This window comes from Myodes glareolus, chromosome 27 (genome assembly GCF_982192425.1).
Source record: "Myodes glareolus chromosome 27, mMyoGla1.1, whole genome shotgun sequence".
Lineage (NCBI taxonomy): Eukaryota > Metazoa > Chordata > Mammalia > Rodentia > Cricetidae > Myodes > Myodes glareolus.
In genome coordinates, this window is record NC_142052.1 from 25,887,259 (window position 1) to 25,903,312 (window position 16,054).

At 43.1% G+C, this 16,054-nt stretch overlaps 1 pseudogene; it reads left to right on the forward strand.

The window, feature by feature from the left end:
- The first annotated feature begins 5,102 nt into the window (after nt 1-5,102).
- LOC125401817 (small ribosomal subunit protein eS1-like) lies at nt 5,103-6,263 on the forward strand (annotated as a pseudogene).
- The last annotated feature ends 9,791 nt before the right edge of the window (nt 6,264-16,054 follow it).

Sequence of the window (16,054 nt, forward strand, 5' to 3'; positions counted from 1 at the left end):
TCAAATCTCAACATCCCTGACACTGAGGCAGAGGAATTGCATGAGTTTGAGGCCAGGCTGAGCTACAGATTGAGATCAACAAAACTAAGCTACTTTGTTGAAATCATAAAGAGAACGAATAAATCTTCAGCCAAATTTGAAAACAGAAAAAAAAAACCTCCCAACAAAGAAAGGTCCAGCATCAGAGGGATTCAAGGATGAAGTCTAACAAATAAACAAAGAAAGAAAAAAGCTCACACTGCTGAAAAACTTTCAAAATACTACGACGTGGGAAGTGGAAACTCATTTTACAAGATTATCCTGATACCAAAGCTAAACCAGAGAAAATCATGCACCAATAACCTTGGTGGACATGAATGTTAAAATCCTCAGTGAAGTACAAGCAAACTGAGCTAAAAACACAATAAAAGCACCATAGGCTCTGGTCACATGGAACTTATCACAGGGATGTACGAATTTCAACATTTGATGTCAAGAAACTCTCAGCACCACTTTAATCAAATGAAGTTTTATAAATGATAAACTCAAGTAAACATGATAGAACACACCTAAAATGACAGGATCCCCAGGGTGGAGGGAAGAGTCTCACAAGTCCAGGGCTAGCCTGGGCTACAAAAAGAAGTCAGGATCAAAAGCAAACCATAAGAACTCTCCCACAAATCTATAAATCTAATTTCAAATAAATTTATATTTTTGTTGTAAGAATAAAATTCTCAACAAATTATATACAAAAGAATAGAAGTCAGTGAAATCAAGGTCGCTAGCTACTCCACAGCAAATGTCCTCTCAGGGGTGAGTAGTTGAACGTTCTTCAGAACCAGACACTCTTGACTCCACAAGGACACTTCCATTCAGTGTATAAATGGAAGTTCTTACGAGAGTTATTAGTCAAGATAAAGAAAGAGATGGCATCCAAACTGGTACGAAAGGGGTAAAATTATCTCTTATTGTAGGTGGTATGATTGTATGTACAGAAAACCCTTAAAATTCCAGAAGCAATAAACAAATCAGTAGAACTGCATAACACAAAGTCACCACTGAAAGCCAGTAGTGGTGGGAGTACTAGAAGAAGTCAGTATGAGGAATGAGAAGAGGACTTCTGGGTCATGGCTCAATTTTTTCATCTGGGCCTAGCTTCCCAGACGGATCTAGCTTCCCAGATAGGACTAGCTTCCCAGATGGGTCTAGATTCTAGATGGGTCTAGCTTCCAGATGGGTCTAGCTTCCAGATGGGTCTAGATTCTAGATGGGTCTAGCCTCCAGATGGGTACTCAGATTTGAAACCCTCATGAGCTCCACAAGATCTTATTCTCTAGAATGCGCCCTGTCCCTTGTGAGTTCCCACAGCCTCGAGAACACCTTAAGAACACCCGCCAGCTCTCTGAAAACTCAAACTAGAGAAAGAAGCATCTCACCTTCCTCTACATGAATATAAGCCCCATTCACGGGCCGCTCATGGCTGCGTCTCGCATGCATTCTCTGCTGTGCTCTAGGAGCACACACTCGATGACTGCAACCTCTTTGCTCTAATTCAGAACAGGTCGATTTTTCTTTATGAGTCAACGGTCGTTGTTTTTTTAAACTTAGATTGATTAATTAATTCACCAAGAATAGCTCATCCCACAGGTTCTCAAAACATTTTAGAACTTTATTATTACTAAACCAAAAATTAAGACCCTGCTATGATCAAAGAGAAAGCTTCTGTCTCACAGTCATTTTTCTGATCTAGAAAAAGCAAGTTGTTTGCATTCAGAGTCTATAGCGACCTTTTGCTGTTCCGAGCCCTCCAGGCTCGGGCTTGTTGTCATACAGTGAGTTCTGCTTTCCCTAGGTAGAGCCAAGGAAACCCCACGCTAGCCTCCCTTGAAGGTCAGACATAAACAGCTTCCCCAGTGAACAGGACAGAGAGGCCTCAGCACAGACAGGAGGATTTCTCCATTTCTTTTCTGTCTTTCCCAAATGCTGAGAATATAAAGAAAGGGAAAAACAGTCATTAGACCCAAAGCTGGAAAAATCTTAAAACTGACACTTTTGGGAGAACTTTAAAACGTCAAAAATATTTTTCTCTTTAGGTACCATTTTCTCTGTATACATCCCTAAAGAACAGTTAGCTATCATACAGAACTAATACAATCCACATTTCAAAATCCAAATATCTCCTGTGACCTTCTAAAAGTAGAATAAGTGAACAAAATTACAGTGTTCAGTCAATTGAACCAAACATTTGTAAATGACAACATTCTACACACCAGCGAATACTGGAGTTTTTGAGAGGACACATTCTGTCTCGCAAATTTCGCGCGTGTCTCTCAAACTCAAACGTGAACAACCTGAAGGGAAAGACACTGGCTTGCTGCCACCTGCATCACGCAGCATGAGCAAACCAACTCACAGGCTATGCTGTGGCTGCCCAGCAGCAGCCTTCCAAAGACTCATTAAAGCAAAGGAGTGTGCTTGTGCGTTTGCCACGGGCCACATAGGCCCTCTTCTCGCTACTCTCAAGGAGCATTCTTACACCCGTATTTTTATGTGCGTGACAAGGCAAGAATTCTATGGACTATTTAGTTGAGCAGATGTGATGGAATAAAGAAACCAAGTCTGCCAAGAACACTGTAAAGAAGGTTCTTGAAAGATTTTAATAAAGTAACTCTTTACTTTCAATGCCATAACCATAGGGTGAGGTGAGCTGTTTTGTGGTCTGTTTTTTTTTTTTGTTTTTTTTTTTGCTTCATTTGCTTCTTTTAAAAGAGGAAAAATGACACCCAAAACCCTAGGAAACCATAACCTTCCCATCTGACTATGAAGCACCCTAACAAGGTGAGAGGTGATGGTGTGAAGGTGAATACAGACAGCCAAGGCTATCCCATGACCTCAACACATGACAGACAGCCAAGGCTATTCCAGGAACTCTACACGTGACAGACAGCCAAGGCTATCCCAGGACCTCTATACATGACAGACAGCCAAAGTCATTCCATGACTACACATGACAGAGAGCTAAGGCTATCCCAGGACTTCAACACATGACAGACAGCTATCCCAGGACCGCTATACATGACAGACAGCCAAGGCTATCCCATGACCTCTACACATGACAGACAGTCAAAGCTATCCCAGGACCTCTACACATGATGGACAGTTAAAGTTATCCCAGGACCTCTACACATGCAGTGCCAGATGCCTGCACTATGTACATGCATGCGGCACACACACAAAGAGACAAATCAGGTTTGGGAGCTCTGTGGCTTGAGTTCTAACAGAATCTTAAACTCCCATTTCTCCACCTCCCATTGTGGCAGTCCCTCCACACTCCCTTTGTACCTACCAATAAAAGATCCATGAGTCACCCAGACTTTCTGTGCCCAAGGATTCCTAAATACAAAGAGTTCTATAGCGTCTTCCATGGCAACACAAAGCCACTACTCCATCCTGACGCAAGGAAACATTTACACTGCAAGGGGCAAGCAGAGAAAACTGTCTCCACTTACAGAAAAACTGTAGTCAGACCTCCGAGGAGAAATGGCAATCGGCATGTGCCTGGAGAGCTATAAGACACCCCCTTGAGGATTATCGCTTCACTTTGCTGTGTCCTTCTTGAGCATAGATTTTCCATCACCATTCTGCTCTAAGAGAGTCAGAGCTCTGGGGTCAGCTTGGCTCCCACCTGAAATCTTGTTCTGACATCCTGAAATTTACAGTGAAGAAATGAAATAAACTGGACTGAGCTCCCAAGGTTCAAATGAGGAGCAGAAGGAGGGAGAACATGAGCAAGAAAGGCAGGACCACGAGGGGTGCGTCCACCCACGGAAACGGTGGGACTGATCTAATGGGCGCTCACCAAGGCCAGCTGGACTGGGAGTGATGGAGCATGTGATCAAACTGGACACTCTGAATGTGGCTGGCAATGAAGGCTGACTGAGAAGCCAAGGACAATGGCACTGGGTTTCGATTCTACTGCATGGACTGACTTTGTGGGAGCCTGGCTTGTTTAGATGCTCACCTTTATAGACCTGGATGGAGGGGGGAAGTCCTTGGACTTCCCACGGGGCAGGGAACCCTGACTGCTCTTAGGACTAGAGAGGAAGGGGGAGGTGGGGAGGGGGAGGGAAAAGGGAGGCGGGGAGGAGGTGGAAATTTTTAATAAATAAATAAATTTTAAAAAAAGAAATGAAATAAAAAAATAAAACCAGGCAATTAGGAACTAGTGCTTATCTTTAAAAGAAATGGCAAGACTGGCTGAAGATGTCGATACCACTGCATGTTTTCTTGGCTGTTTTGTTGTTGCTATCATTGTTGTTTGGGTTTTAGGGGGTTTTGTTGTTGCTGTTGTTTAAGTTTTCTTATCAAACCTTGCAGTAGTATTGAAATTCCTAAATCTTTACTGGAAAGAATATCATAAGAGAAAATGGGAAAATATGTGAAATAAAATCTCCTAATCAGTGAGATAACAAGGACCCTGCAATTCTTTTCATCTTAGCATCGTTTATGAAAGCAGCTCCCCGCTCTCCCCTGCCGCCACCACCTTCCACCAGTGATTTAATTCCAGGTACTGAGGACCCAAGCAGAAGACAGATTGCTATTCATCTTAATGGAAATGCAGGAGTCCTCTACACGCTGATTGCCTGATTTTAAATTGCCCTATCAAAATGCCACATACACATAAGCAATTGTGAAAATCCCTTTTGGCTTCTGGGTTCCAATTACAAACAATCAGACTTTTTTAAAAAAATCTCCAGAGGAAACCTCAAGTTGAATGCGTGAAGGACAGCAGTGGGGAGGCCTCTCTGGTCACTGGATGAATAAACCAGAGCCTAAGCACTGGAGATTATGCAAAATGCATAAATTGCAAAGCAACGATCAAAATGGAATTACTTATGCATCCATCCATTAAAAGCTTCTTCAAGCTGACTCATTTAGGCCTCAGAGTTCAGAACATAATCTCATTATCACAGCGCTCTCTTCCCTTCCCGTAGAAGACACAAACTAGAACCACTAAAAAGTTTCCTTAACAAGTCGTGGTTAGATGAAGAAGAAGGAAAAAAAAACTCGGAAACTTCATTAAGAATGACTGAGCTGACTTCTGCCCTTTTGCCTCCCTGAGCAGCACCATGGCAGTCGGCAAGAACAAGCGGCTGACGAAAGGCGGCAAGAAAGGAGCCAAGGAGAAAGTGGTTAATCCATTTTCGAAGAAAGATTGGTATGATGTGAAAGCCCCAGCCATGTTCAATATTAGAAACATTGGAAAGACACTAGTCATGAGGACTCAGAGAACCAAAATTGCCTCCGACGGCCTCAAAGGTCGTGTGTTTGAAGTGAGCCTTGCTGATCTCCAGAACAATGAAGTTGCATTTAGAGCATGTGATCCAACCAGATTCTCTGAATGTGGCCGGATTTTCTGAATGTGGCTGGCCTGCAGTCTTTCCGAGAAGCCATTGACAATGACACTGGGACTGGTTTCCTCTGCATATACTGGATTTTTGGGATCCAGTCTGTTTGGATGCTCACCTTCCTGGACCTGGAGTGAGGGGGGAGGAACTTGGACTTCCCACAGGGCAGGAGACCCTGACTTCCCTAGGGGACAAAGAGGGAGGAGGAGAGGGAGGGGGGGAGTGGGAGGGCGTTGGGAGGAGGGGCGTAAATGGAAACTTTTTATAATTTAATAAAATTACAAAAAAAAAAAAAGAAAAAGAAAATTAAAGCTAAATCACTGAGGATGTTCAGGGCAAAAAGTGTCTGACTAACTTCCACGGCATGGATCTTACCAGGGACAAAATGTGTTCCATGGTCAAACAGTGGCAGACCATGATTGAAGCTCACGTTGACGTCAAGACAAAGACAACTGATGGTTATTTGCTCCATCTCTTCTGTGTTGGTTTCACACAAAAACGTAACAATCAGATCCGCAAGACCTCATCGGCACAGCACCAGCAGGTCCGCCAGATCCAGAAGAAGATGATGGAGATCTTGACCCGAAAAGTGCAAACGAATGACTTGAAGGAGGTGGTTAATAAATTGATTCCAGACAGCATTGGGAAAGACATAGAAAAGGCTTGCCCGTCCATTGATCCTCTTCATGATGTCTTCGTTAGAAAAGCAAAAATGCTGAAGAAACCCAAGTTTGAATTGGGAAAACTCATGGAGCTCCATGGTGAAGGTGGTAGTTCTGGGAAAGCTACTGGTGTTGAGACAGGTGCTAAGGTTGAACGAGCTGATGGATATGAACCCCCAGTCCAAGAATCTGTGTGAAATCCAGATTTTTAATAGTGACAAATAAGTCTTATTTGTGATGAAATAAAAAAAAAGAATGACTGTGTTCCCTTCGGGTCTCACCGACCTTCCCCCTGGAGAAAATGACCTCACCATTAGTTACACAGCTTTTTAAATAGTGCTCCCTGCTCTAGGAGTTCAGATTTTGTAACATCAATGGGTTGGATTTGCCCTAGCAGACAATTTTAAAGCCTCTTCCAGGTCTCCCTTATTCTTTCTCAGTCTATACTAACGTGCATTTCTACATGCTTCCTAAATAAACTTGTGTTGATGGAAACACAGGTTTAAAACGAGGGATTCAACTCTACCTGACCTCCCTCTTCTACAGCAAAAGAAAACCAAAGTGCAAACAGCTGAGCCAGGGTTGTGCAGCTAGCTGGCCCTGCCCGGGACTCTGCTTCTCACTCCACACCTCATAAAATGTCTCCCTTAGTAGTACAAAGTGACATGACCACCCTTCAAATCAGATTCCCCTAAAACTAAACAGAGTTTAGAACAGAATCATCGGGAGTGGTCTGAACACACACCATGGAGAAGAAATCAAAACGCGCGTGCTTTCATCGGCCAGCAGCCCCGCTCCTGTGTCTCTTCTCCCGCTGTTCTTTAAATTAAATCCATGACCTTCTAGGATCTGACCTTGCACAAGCTTAGGAAGTATCCATGTCCCGTATGTTTCTACTGTCCCCACGCAGCACACTTGACTGTTCACGTACACCGACTGCTCTCTTCACACAAACAACAGGAAGGAGACAGTGCCTTGGCTCTGAGGGGAAGTAGGGAATACACTCTTGTGGGGACTCTTGAGGAAAGGGCCCTGTGCAGCAGTGTAAAAAGCAGAAGGGGGGAAACTGACCTAGAGAATCTGAAAGTTTTGTTTCTAACATGATACATACTCCAACTGACAGTGTTGATACTTTTTAGCTATGAAGATCTGGCAAAGACCAGCATCTGAGCGCTCCATATTTACTGATTAAAATGTAGCATTTTCATTTTGTGCTAGTAACTTACACATCCATGACTTTAACCAGTCATGTGAGATATACTTAATTTATTTTAAAATAAAAATATTATTCCAGGCATAGTGGAACCTATCTGTAATTCTAAGGCTGGGGCAGGAATATTATGAGTTCCAGGCTAGCTTACTATATGCACAGATACAGATACAGACACAGAACCGTGCTCACACACACACACATACACACACGCACACGTGCTTTTCCTAAAGCAGTATAAACAAGCTTGTCCTAGAGATTTTTAACAGAAATCTTATGATGAATCCATTTCAACCCTTTAAAAAGAACCGTAGAGCTAGAGAGACTAAACCTGCCGAGGCTGAAGCCCTGATGGCCAAGGCAGGTCTAAGAGATAAAGTCAGATGATGCCAGTGCTTTATGGATTCATAGCGTGTCCCCGGATGGCCAGCAGAAGGTGGCATAAAGGATGTGTGAGCTGGGAACTCATGGTCTTTGTTTCTCCTCCCTTAAGTGTGAGTCAATAATTCAAAACTACCACGTGACATATCAGCAAGTTGACAGGTAAAAGGGAATTCTGTCCCTTACATGTATATAAAAATATGCATATGTTAATAATTGTGTATTAACATATTATAGTAATGCATTCTATTAATGTGTACATGCGTTACTATACCGTATATCAATAATATATGTTAAGAATATAGAAACAGACCAATAGAGGAAGGATGTGAGATAGGAGAGTACATTGGTTGTTCTTTGTTCTAGAGGCTTCCACTTTGCTAGACTTTTCACAGCAAGCAATCAAAAACTTCACAAAATTAAGGGAAGGACTAACTAAAGAGGGAACCCCCTGCCCCAGAGCCCCTGAGAGGGCAGCAGCCTCTGGTGGTAGCCCAGATAAAATGAGGTCAGAGGTAAAGGGAGTCCTGCTATTGCCTGGCCGCCTACACTTCTTCCTGGTGAGTGTGTTTACCCTGTGGCCGCCATCTTTCCATCCTTCCCATCCTTCCCTGACATCAGCACCCAGCTTTCTCAATCTTCTAACGTGGACTGAAGACCAGCAGCTCCCAAGGGATGTTCCAGGCCTTCAATGCCAGAGACTGCTCAGACCTCCAGCATCATGGTATGAGCAGCTATAGAATTCTAAACATATAGGTACCCATAGTGGGACTACTTAGTCCATAACCTGTAAGCCAATTGAAGAATTCCTCTTTAACAATTCATTCGTTCTTACAGTTCTGTTCCCCTAAAGAGTCCTAACGAATATGAAGATGGTGGGAGGAGAGCCATGTAGATTGTTCTCATGATTTATCCTGGAAAGGAAGCTGGACAAGGACAGCCCTTCCGCCAGAAGACCTCACCTCTACCCTCTCCATATCTGCCTGCTTGTACTTCTCTCTTCCGCTAAAACTCCCTTCCACACCCAGCTAGCCCTGGTGTCTCTTGGAGGAGATCTATCTGCTCCAGTGTGGCCTGAGGAGTTGGACAACTTCTCTATGAACTATAATCACCATCATTCTCTACTCAAGGCTCAGAGAAATTAAGCATCTTGGCCGAAACCTTGACAACAAACTACACCAGGATCTGAACCCAGGAATCTCCTATGCTAAAATGCTGACTTTCTTCATTCCAACCCCTCTCCCTTATAAATTAATGGAGCTTACCGGCAGCTGGCTGAGCCAGTATTCTCTGACCACACGCTGTCAGAAGTCAGAGGCAATGCAAAAGAAAAAAAAATGATGCAAAATATGGGGAAACGTTATAATTTTCATTACAAGTTATTAAATCATAATTCCCAAGCAACACCAGCTTCTGCAAAGAAAGGGAAGTTAAGGGAGGAAAGAGTAAGGAGGTGAGGTGTGTTTTCCTTCTGGAAAACCAGGAAAGTCACCACACTCTGCTGCCCATGGACCGTGGTGGAACAGCCTATTCTACAACAACTCTCCTGTGATTTCTGTGAAAATAAGGAAGCTGTTTTCGATGAAGTCTTACAGAGATAATGGCCTAGAGCAAATGTCAGGGACAAAGTTAAATGCTAGACCCAGACATTTTATCCTTAGTGGGAAAATACGTAAGAGAAAAATCACCAAAAAAAAAAAAAAAAAAAAAAGATCAAGCTTTCATTTTCACAGCTGGTAGATCGTGGTTGTTAATGGCAAGTGGATTTCCCACTTTGTTTAGCCTTGGAAGCCTTTTTCTCCAACAGAGTCTTGTATAGAAAACCACAGCTGGACCATCTACAAGAAAACCCTAACCACTCACCTGCTTACCCAACTCAGGCTTCTCGGGCACCCAAGTGCACTTCCAGAGTGTGCGTCTTCTGAGAGCACCTCCACCCTGTTCTACTATGAAAGCCGGAAGTCAAGAAAAGACTGTGTACCACGCAGCCAACAGGAAGCGCATGAGAATGCAATGACGTGCCTGCCAAGCCGCTTCGGACACCCAGAGGTAGCCAGATGATAATCGCTGGCTTGCTCGGTACTTACCACACGCCAGACTTTGGAACTTTTTATACGAGTTACTTGATGTGAATTATCTCACTAGTCCAGGACACAAGGCCTACTGCCAGCACACAGGAATAATACGCTGGAACTGACAAGGACCTGGAAACGCTGCCTAAAGTGACAAAGCAGACCAGCGGGGCCATGAGGGAGCAGAGTCCAGGCAGTCTGGGACACGGTACCAACTAATGTGGATCCTGGACGGGACAGTTTTTCACGGTTGTTTTGATGAAACCACACAGACATTAAGATGAGCCAATCGTGCTTTGGGGGTTTACATGGTTTCTCATTGCTACCACAGCTCCCCATTTCTAATGTCTGAAGAAAGAAGGGGTGGGGAAGGCTTCATGACGTCATCTTAAACAAGGGCTGTCAGCGTGGGCTCTGGCCTGCGCTCTCCTGGTGCTCTAAGGGGTCCTCCAGGTCATCCCTGCTGCCCCAGGTCATTCAGGCCTGTTTGAATTTTCCTTGTACTGCAATGAGCACCACGCATGACAATTCGCTACATGCAGAAGCAGACACAAGAAGCAACTCTCTTCTCGTAATTACTGAAAAGTAATTCATTTCAGGAGATAGTTTTGTTCATTGTATCCATGAAGATACAATGTATACCTGAAATGGAACTTATTATTGTAAATGAGCTGAAACATGTTGTTATTTGTATATTATTGCTAATGGAATAAATACAAATAGAAATATATACTGCATTCCCTAAACACACCTTTGATGACCTCAACCATAGTCAATGGTGTAACAGAATCCAGAGATAAAACCCTTAAGAACAGCCACTAATTTTTTTCTTTATCAGAATAGAGAACCTGCTGCTCAAAATTAAAAACTTCAGTGTTAGTTCAATAGATGATAAAAATCACAGGCATATTTTCTTTTTACCTAGTTCTTTGGGAAGGGTTAAACTGATAAAATTAGATTATCCTTTAAAGTTACACTTAAAATAAAGTTATGCTATAACATAAAATACTATATATCTGAAACATAAAGCAAATTGAGTAGGATTAATTCTAATATTTCAAAGTTGTATCCAACACATATTTTTCCGTATAATACTAATCTCAGACTCCAGTAGCAGCTAAGTTTTTAACAATCTAACAATGAAGGTCAATAACATATAATTCAAAAGTGGTAACAGGAAAGATACAGTTAACACCCACAAAAAAGACTAATATGAGTAGTTAATTTTTTTTTTCATGTGTTTTTTTTTATTGTTGTTTGTTTGGTTTTGTTGTTCATTTCTTGTTTTTTTTTTTAGTAAATTTTATTAAATTATAAAAGTTTCCATTTCCGCCCCCCCTCCCAACACCCTCCCACTCCCCCCACTCCCCCCTCCTTCCCCTCCGTCCCCCAGGTAACCTCGGGTGCATGGGGGGGTGGGAGGGTCGATGGAGGGGGAGAGGGCTAGAGAGAAGGGAGTAGGGGAGGAACGGGGAAAGCTTGGTGGCCGGGGATGGGGGGGGGAGGGAGGGAGGATGAATATGGGATCAGGGAACAATATATTTCAACTAAGGGAGCCATTTTAGGGTTTACAGGAGACTTGATTATATATGGGATCCCAGGTCCAAGGAGAAATCCCCCAGATTGCTCTCTGGACAGAGGAGAGGGTGCCTGAATCGGCCGTGGCCCATGACCATACTGAGTAGTTAATTTTTAGAATACAGCATGGCAAGAAAATGTAAGTATAATGTAGTTTTCAAAATGTTTATTCATGTGACTTCAACTCTGTAACTCTCTGATCTTCCACAACTTAGGTTGGATTATTTGTACCTAGAATCAACGCAACCACAAATACCATCAAAGGCATATATTAGAAATCAAGATAATCACATGGTAAAAGGTTGTATACAAGTATGTTACATGCAACAAACACTTCTTCCTAGACAGAAAGCACTAGAGATTATAAAATACATAAACACAGAGCGTGTAAACACTATGTTCTCTACAAGGAAGAAGAGAGAAAAACTGATAGAGGAAAGAAATGTGCCGTCCAACAGGCACTGAAGAGTTGCCATTTTCCTTTAGTCATTGTGATTAAAAATACTGACAGAACATTACACATGTTAACCATAAGTGTACATGATAACTATTTATGCTGGTCCTAAATTACTCTCTCTGCTTCCTTCTCAGAAGAAGAAAGGGCAGGAAATTTCTATTCTCAACTTGCCGTTTGAAAATAGACATTTTAATCATGTTTTTAAAAATGGCACTGATTTCTCTTACAATGATAAGGCGGTGACCACAGTGTGCTTTGAACTGTCTGATTCTAGATAAAGGAACAAAAAGCCCACAGAGCAAGAACAGTGCACAAAGTCGAAGAAATAATAAAATCCAGGCTACCATCTCCAGCATAAACCGGCTCCTCTGCTCCTTCCTCCTTCTCAGAAATATATTTAAAACCCACCTTTTCACAAAGGACTTGAAATGCTGTTATTGTCTGAGGAAAAGAATCTTTAAATTATCACCATTCTTCCAGAGACACCGGATTCTGCCCTTAGTCACAACGTAGTCCTAATTACCGAGACAGCATGGAGCCTAGTCAGGTTACTTGCCTAAATTAAATCAAGGAGGCTAAGTGTGTATATACAAACTTTGGGAACTACCACACAACCTTGGCCAAGGTCATCTCACCAGGGTCGTGGCAAGTGAGCTGTATGTAATTCTTTAGGATAAAGACACCATTATCTACTGTGGTAAATTCAGGTAATGCAGCTAGAAGACAGAATGTAAGTTCCAACCTTTGATATCTGCACTAAGTTTAAAACGTGGGATTCCTCCATACAAACAGAAATAATGAAAGGGAGGCTCACTTAGGGCTGAGTCTGTCACTGGGAAGGTGAGTCAGAGCTGCTCAGATCACGGCATCAGGAGCATGGGACAAAGGCAGAACCACAGCAGATCAGAGAGCACAGAAAGAGGCAGGCAGAAGCCACAGGCAGGTAAAACGATCTTGGATCTACCTCCACGTATTAACTTCCTCTAACTCTATCCCATCCCCAACTTTCAGGACATCCCACAATACAGTCACTAACTGGGGACAAAATGTCTAAAACATGAGCGTGGTGGGGACAGTTCAGATTCAACTTCTAACAATATTCACGATCTAATATAATAATAAATGAAAATTCATGCCCACAAAAGAGTGAGCACAATCTTCATTAAATAGCCATTAAACACTATACTTCCCGAACAAAGGACACTAGTAACAGTCAAGGCAGATAAAGACCATGGTATCATACATGTCTGTCTTAAGGTCATCTTCCCACATCTGAAAGTGTGCCACTGAATTATAAAAGCAGAAAAGTGGACATTTTTTAAAGAATGTTGCTATCTTCAGAATAGCAATAATAACATTAAAAACTCATAAAACAGAACCCAGGAAAGATTTGAATGTATCTTATATTAAAAAAATTCAAGTTCATAATGCTAAATTACAACCATAGATCTTAGCTATCTCTACCAATGTCATAAAGTGACGCTGTGACAGCTTCAGATGGCTGTTTTGTTTCACGCCGCCCCTCAAAGATGTATTCACAGCAAGAATCTGGCTGAATAGATGGAACACCATGGCAATCATACGATGTGAGTATCTGCCTTGTCCTAAGAGCAGGACACTCTAAAGGAACCCGTGAATCTGGAATTTACCCACAAATCTCTTTCTCCAGCTAAAGAAGCCACACTCCATAGAAATGACCTCTCCTGACAAAAGGGAGAAACAGTAGAACCTTGTAGAAAACATTCACCAAACCACTTCCTCCTACCAGGGCCCACCACAGACACCAGAGGGAAAAACCAGGGACCAAGACCCAAGCACTTACCCTAGAGATCACCCTTCCTTAGCCTTCCTTGGCCTAACAGCCATCTTTTTGGGAAAGTCACAATTACCCAGAATATTCCTCTCTAGCAACAAAGACTGGACTTAAAAATCCTTCGATAAAAACCTACCTAGAATGAGTCACGGCAAAGGCCCCGAGGAGGCTCACAGGCCTCCAGGCGCCATCTGAAACTTAACTGGACTTGGAGAAAACTCTTTCCCAAGGTCCTCCCTGCTCAGACAGGACGTTCTACCTGGAAACTGTGGGGCTGGAGCTGATAACAGGCCGCCAGCTCTGGAGGGAGATTCCGCCACTGTCCTCGGTCCCAGAGAAGCTTCCTAGTCCTTGTACTCAGCTTTTCCCTACTAAACGAGAAAAATGTGTTGTGTAGAAGCTTCTTGAAGGCTGAATAGGACAGTCCCTGGCATCTTCTTATCATACCCTCTGTGCAGTAGCAACATCTTGTGCCAGTTCCTTAGAATGTTCTGGAAGCTGCTTTGCCTAAGGCAGAACGTTCTCAAACAAAGCGCTTTGAAGTGAGGCTACCGTCAGATTCCAGATCCCCACCGTCTCTAGTAAGCCCACTTCAAAGCATTTTTCATGTCCAAAAAAAAAAAATTTCATAGTTAATTTTCCACAACCTTCCAGCTTTGCCCAGCAAACTACAAACAGAGCATCACCCACGCCAGTCCTCATTCCCATCCCTTTTCTATATAGAAACTGGAGGCCTACAATTTACAGCCACACAGCTACAAAGTAACTAAAACAGAAATTCAATATCAAGTCTGAGAGGAATTATTTAGAAGAAAGATTTTATTAGAAGAAAAAGACTATTTTTTTTAGTGACTCAATAATACTGTGTGTGTGCATAACAGCGCTGAACGTCAAAAGAAAATTGTAGGCAGTGAAGACAATTCTCCGCATTATCTTTATCACACCACAACAAAATATCTGAGACAAGTAACTTTACAAAAAGAAAAGGGTTGTTTAGCTGAGACTGAAGACCAGGATTGGAGGGACGGACTGGTGTTGTCTGTGGTGAGGATGTGGCCGCCAAACCATGGCAGGAAGACAGGAAGGGAAGAGCACACCTCAAACCAAAAGGGACTGGCAGATTATATGACCCTTTCTGAGAACACACCTTCATGACCAAAAGACTTCTCTGGTCCTTCCTCTACTGGGCTCAATACTCCCCAGTAGTTCCTCTCTGGGACTCAAACTGTTAACATGCTGAGCCTAGAACAATGGGCAGGAAGCTGCAGTTGGCGCAAATGCTGCCCCTCAGCAGGCATCACTGCCCTTTATCTTCCGAACTCCCTTCCATCACCCACAGACACTAACTATCAGCTTTCTGCCACTCTCCCGTGATGGGGAGTTAGCCTCAGCAGGCCTTTCCCTGCCTTCGACAGCAGACAAACTCTCGGAGTGTCAATATCAGAAGGGAAACACCAGGACACCTTTGTTGAGGGCACAGTCCACAAGCTCCTATTCCAGAAACTTCCCTAACCAAGTACAGATGACTTGGTCGTCAGCTGTATTTACTGCTGTCCTGGAGACACCACATGCTCAAGAGTAACAGCCACAGCTAAACACCTGTTTATACCATGATTCCTGTCAGCCAAGGATTCATGAGTACCTTGCCAGGTTTTAACTCTTCCAAAACTAAAACAGGGCCAGGGAGATGACTCAGCAAGTAAGAGGCATTTGCCACCGAGTCTGGGATGGCCCAGAACTTAGAGAGTAGACTTACGTGAAGAAATCAATAGGAGGTAGAGAGAGGAAAGTAATAACGTGAGCTACAAAAGAACTATCCCAACTTGCCATGGACATTCTCCAGCACTGGTACAATGGGCAATGCCTAGCAGGAACAATACAGGAATAATAGCACAACGGATTTGCATGTCACACGATCACTGGGTTCTGAGGCCCTCCTACAAAAGAAAAAGTAACACAAAGTTGTAGTGATAGGAGCGGCAGGCCTATCTTCCTGCCACCCAGCTAGCTTTTCCCGAAATAATTACACGGAAACTATATTCATTTAAACACTGCCTGGCCCGTTATCTGTAGCCTCTTATTGGCTACCTCTCACATCTTGACTAACCCATTTCTAACAATCTGTATGCCACCATGAGGTTGTGGCTAACCAGCATGAGTCTAGCCAGCATCCATCTCGGGTAGGGGGATCATGGCGTCTGCCTCACTTCCTTTCTTCCCAGCATTCTGTTCAGTCTACTCCACCTATCTAAATTCTGCCCTATCAAAAAGCCAAGGCAGTTTCTTTATTAACCAATGAAAGTAACACATAGACAGATGACCCTCCTACATCACAAAGTGAGACTTGGAACATGATGACCAGGCTCTAAAGGGACCATAAAATGAGAGAAACAGAGATGATTCTTCCAACACCAAACGGAATAGCTGACCTTTGTCAGGGTGACAGTAGTTAAACCAGCCTCCTATCCAGCTCTGTGTGTGTTCATAGAGACAC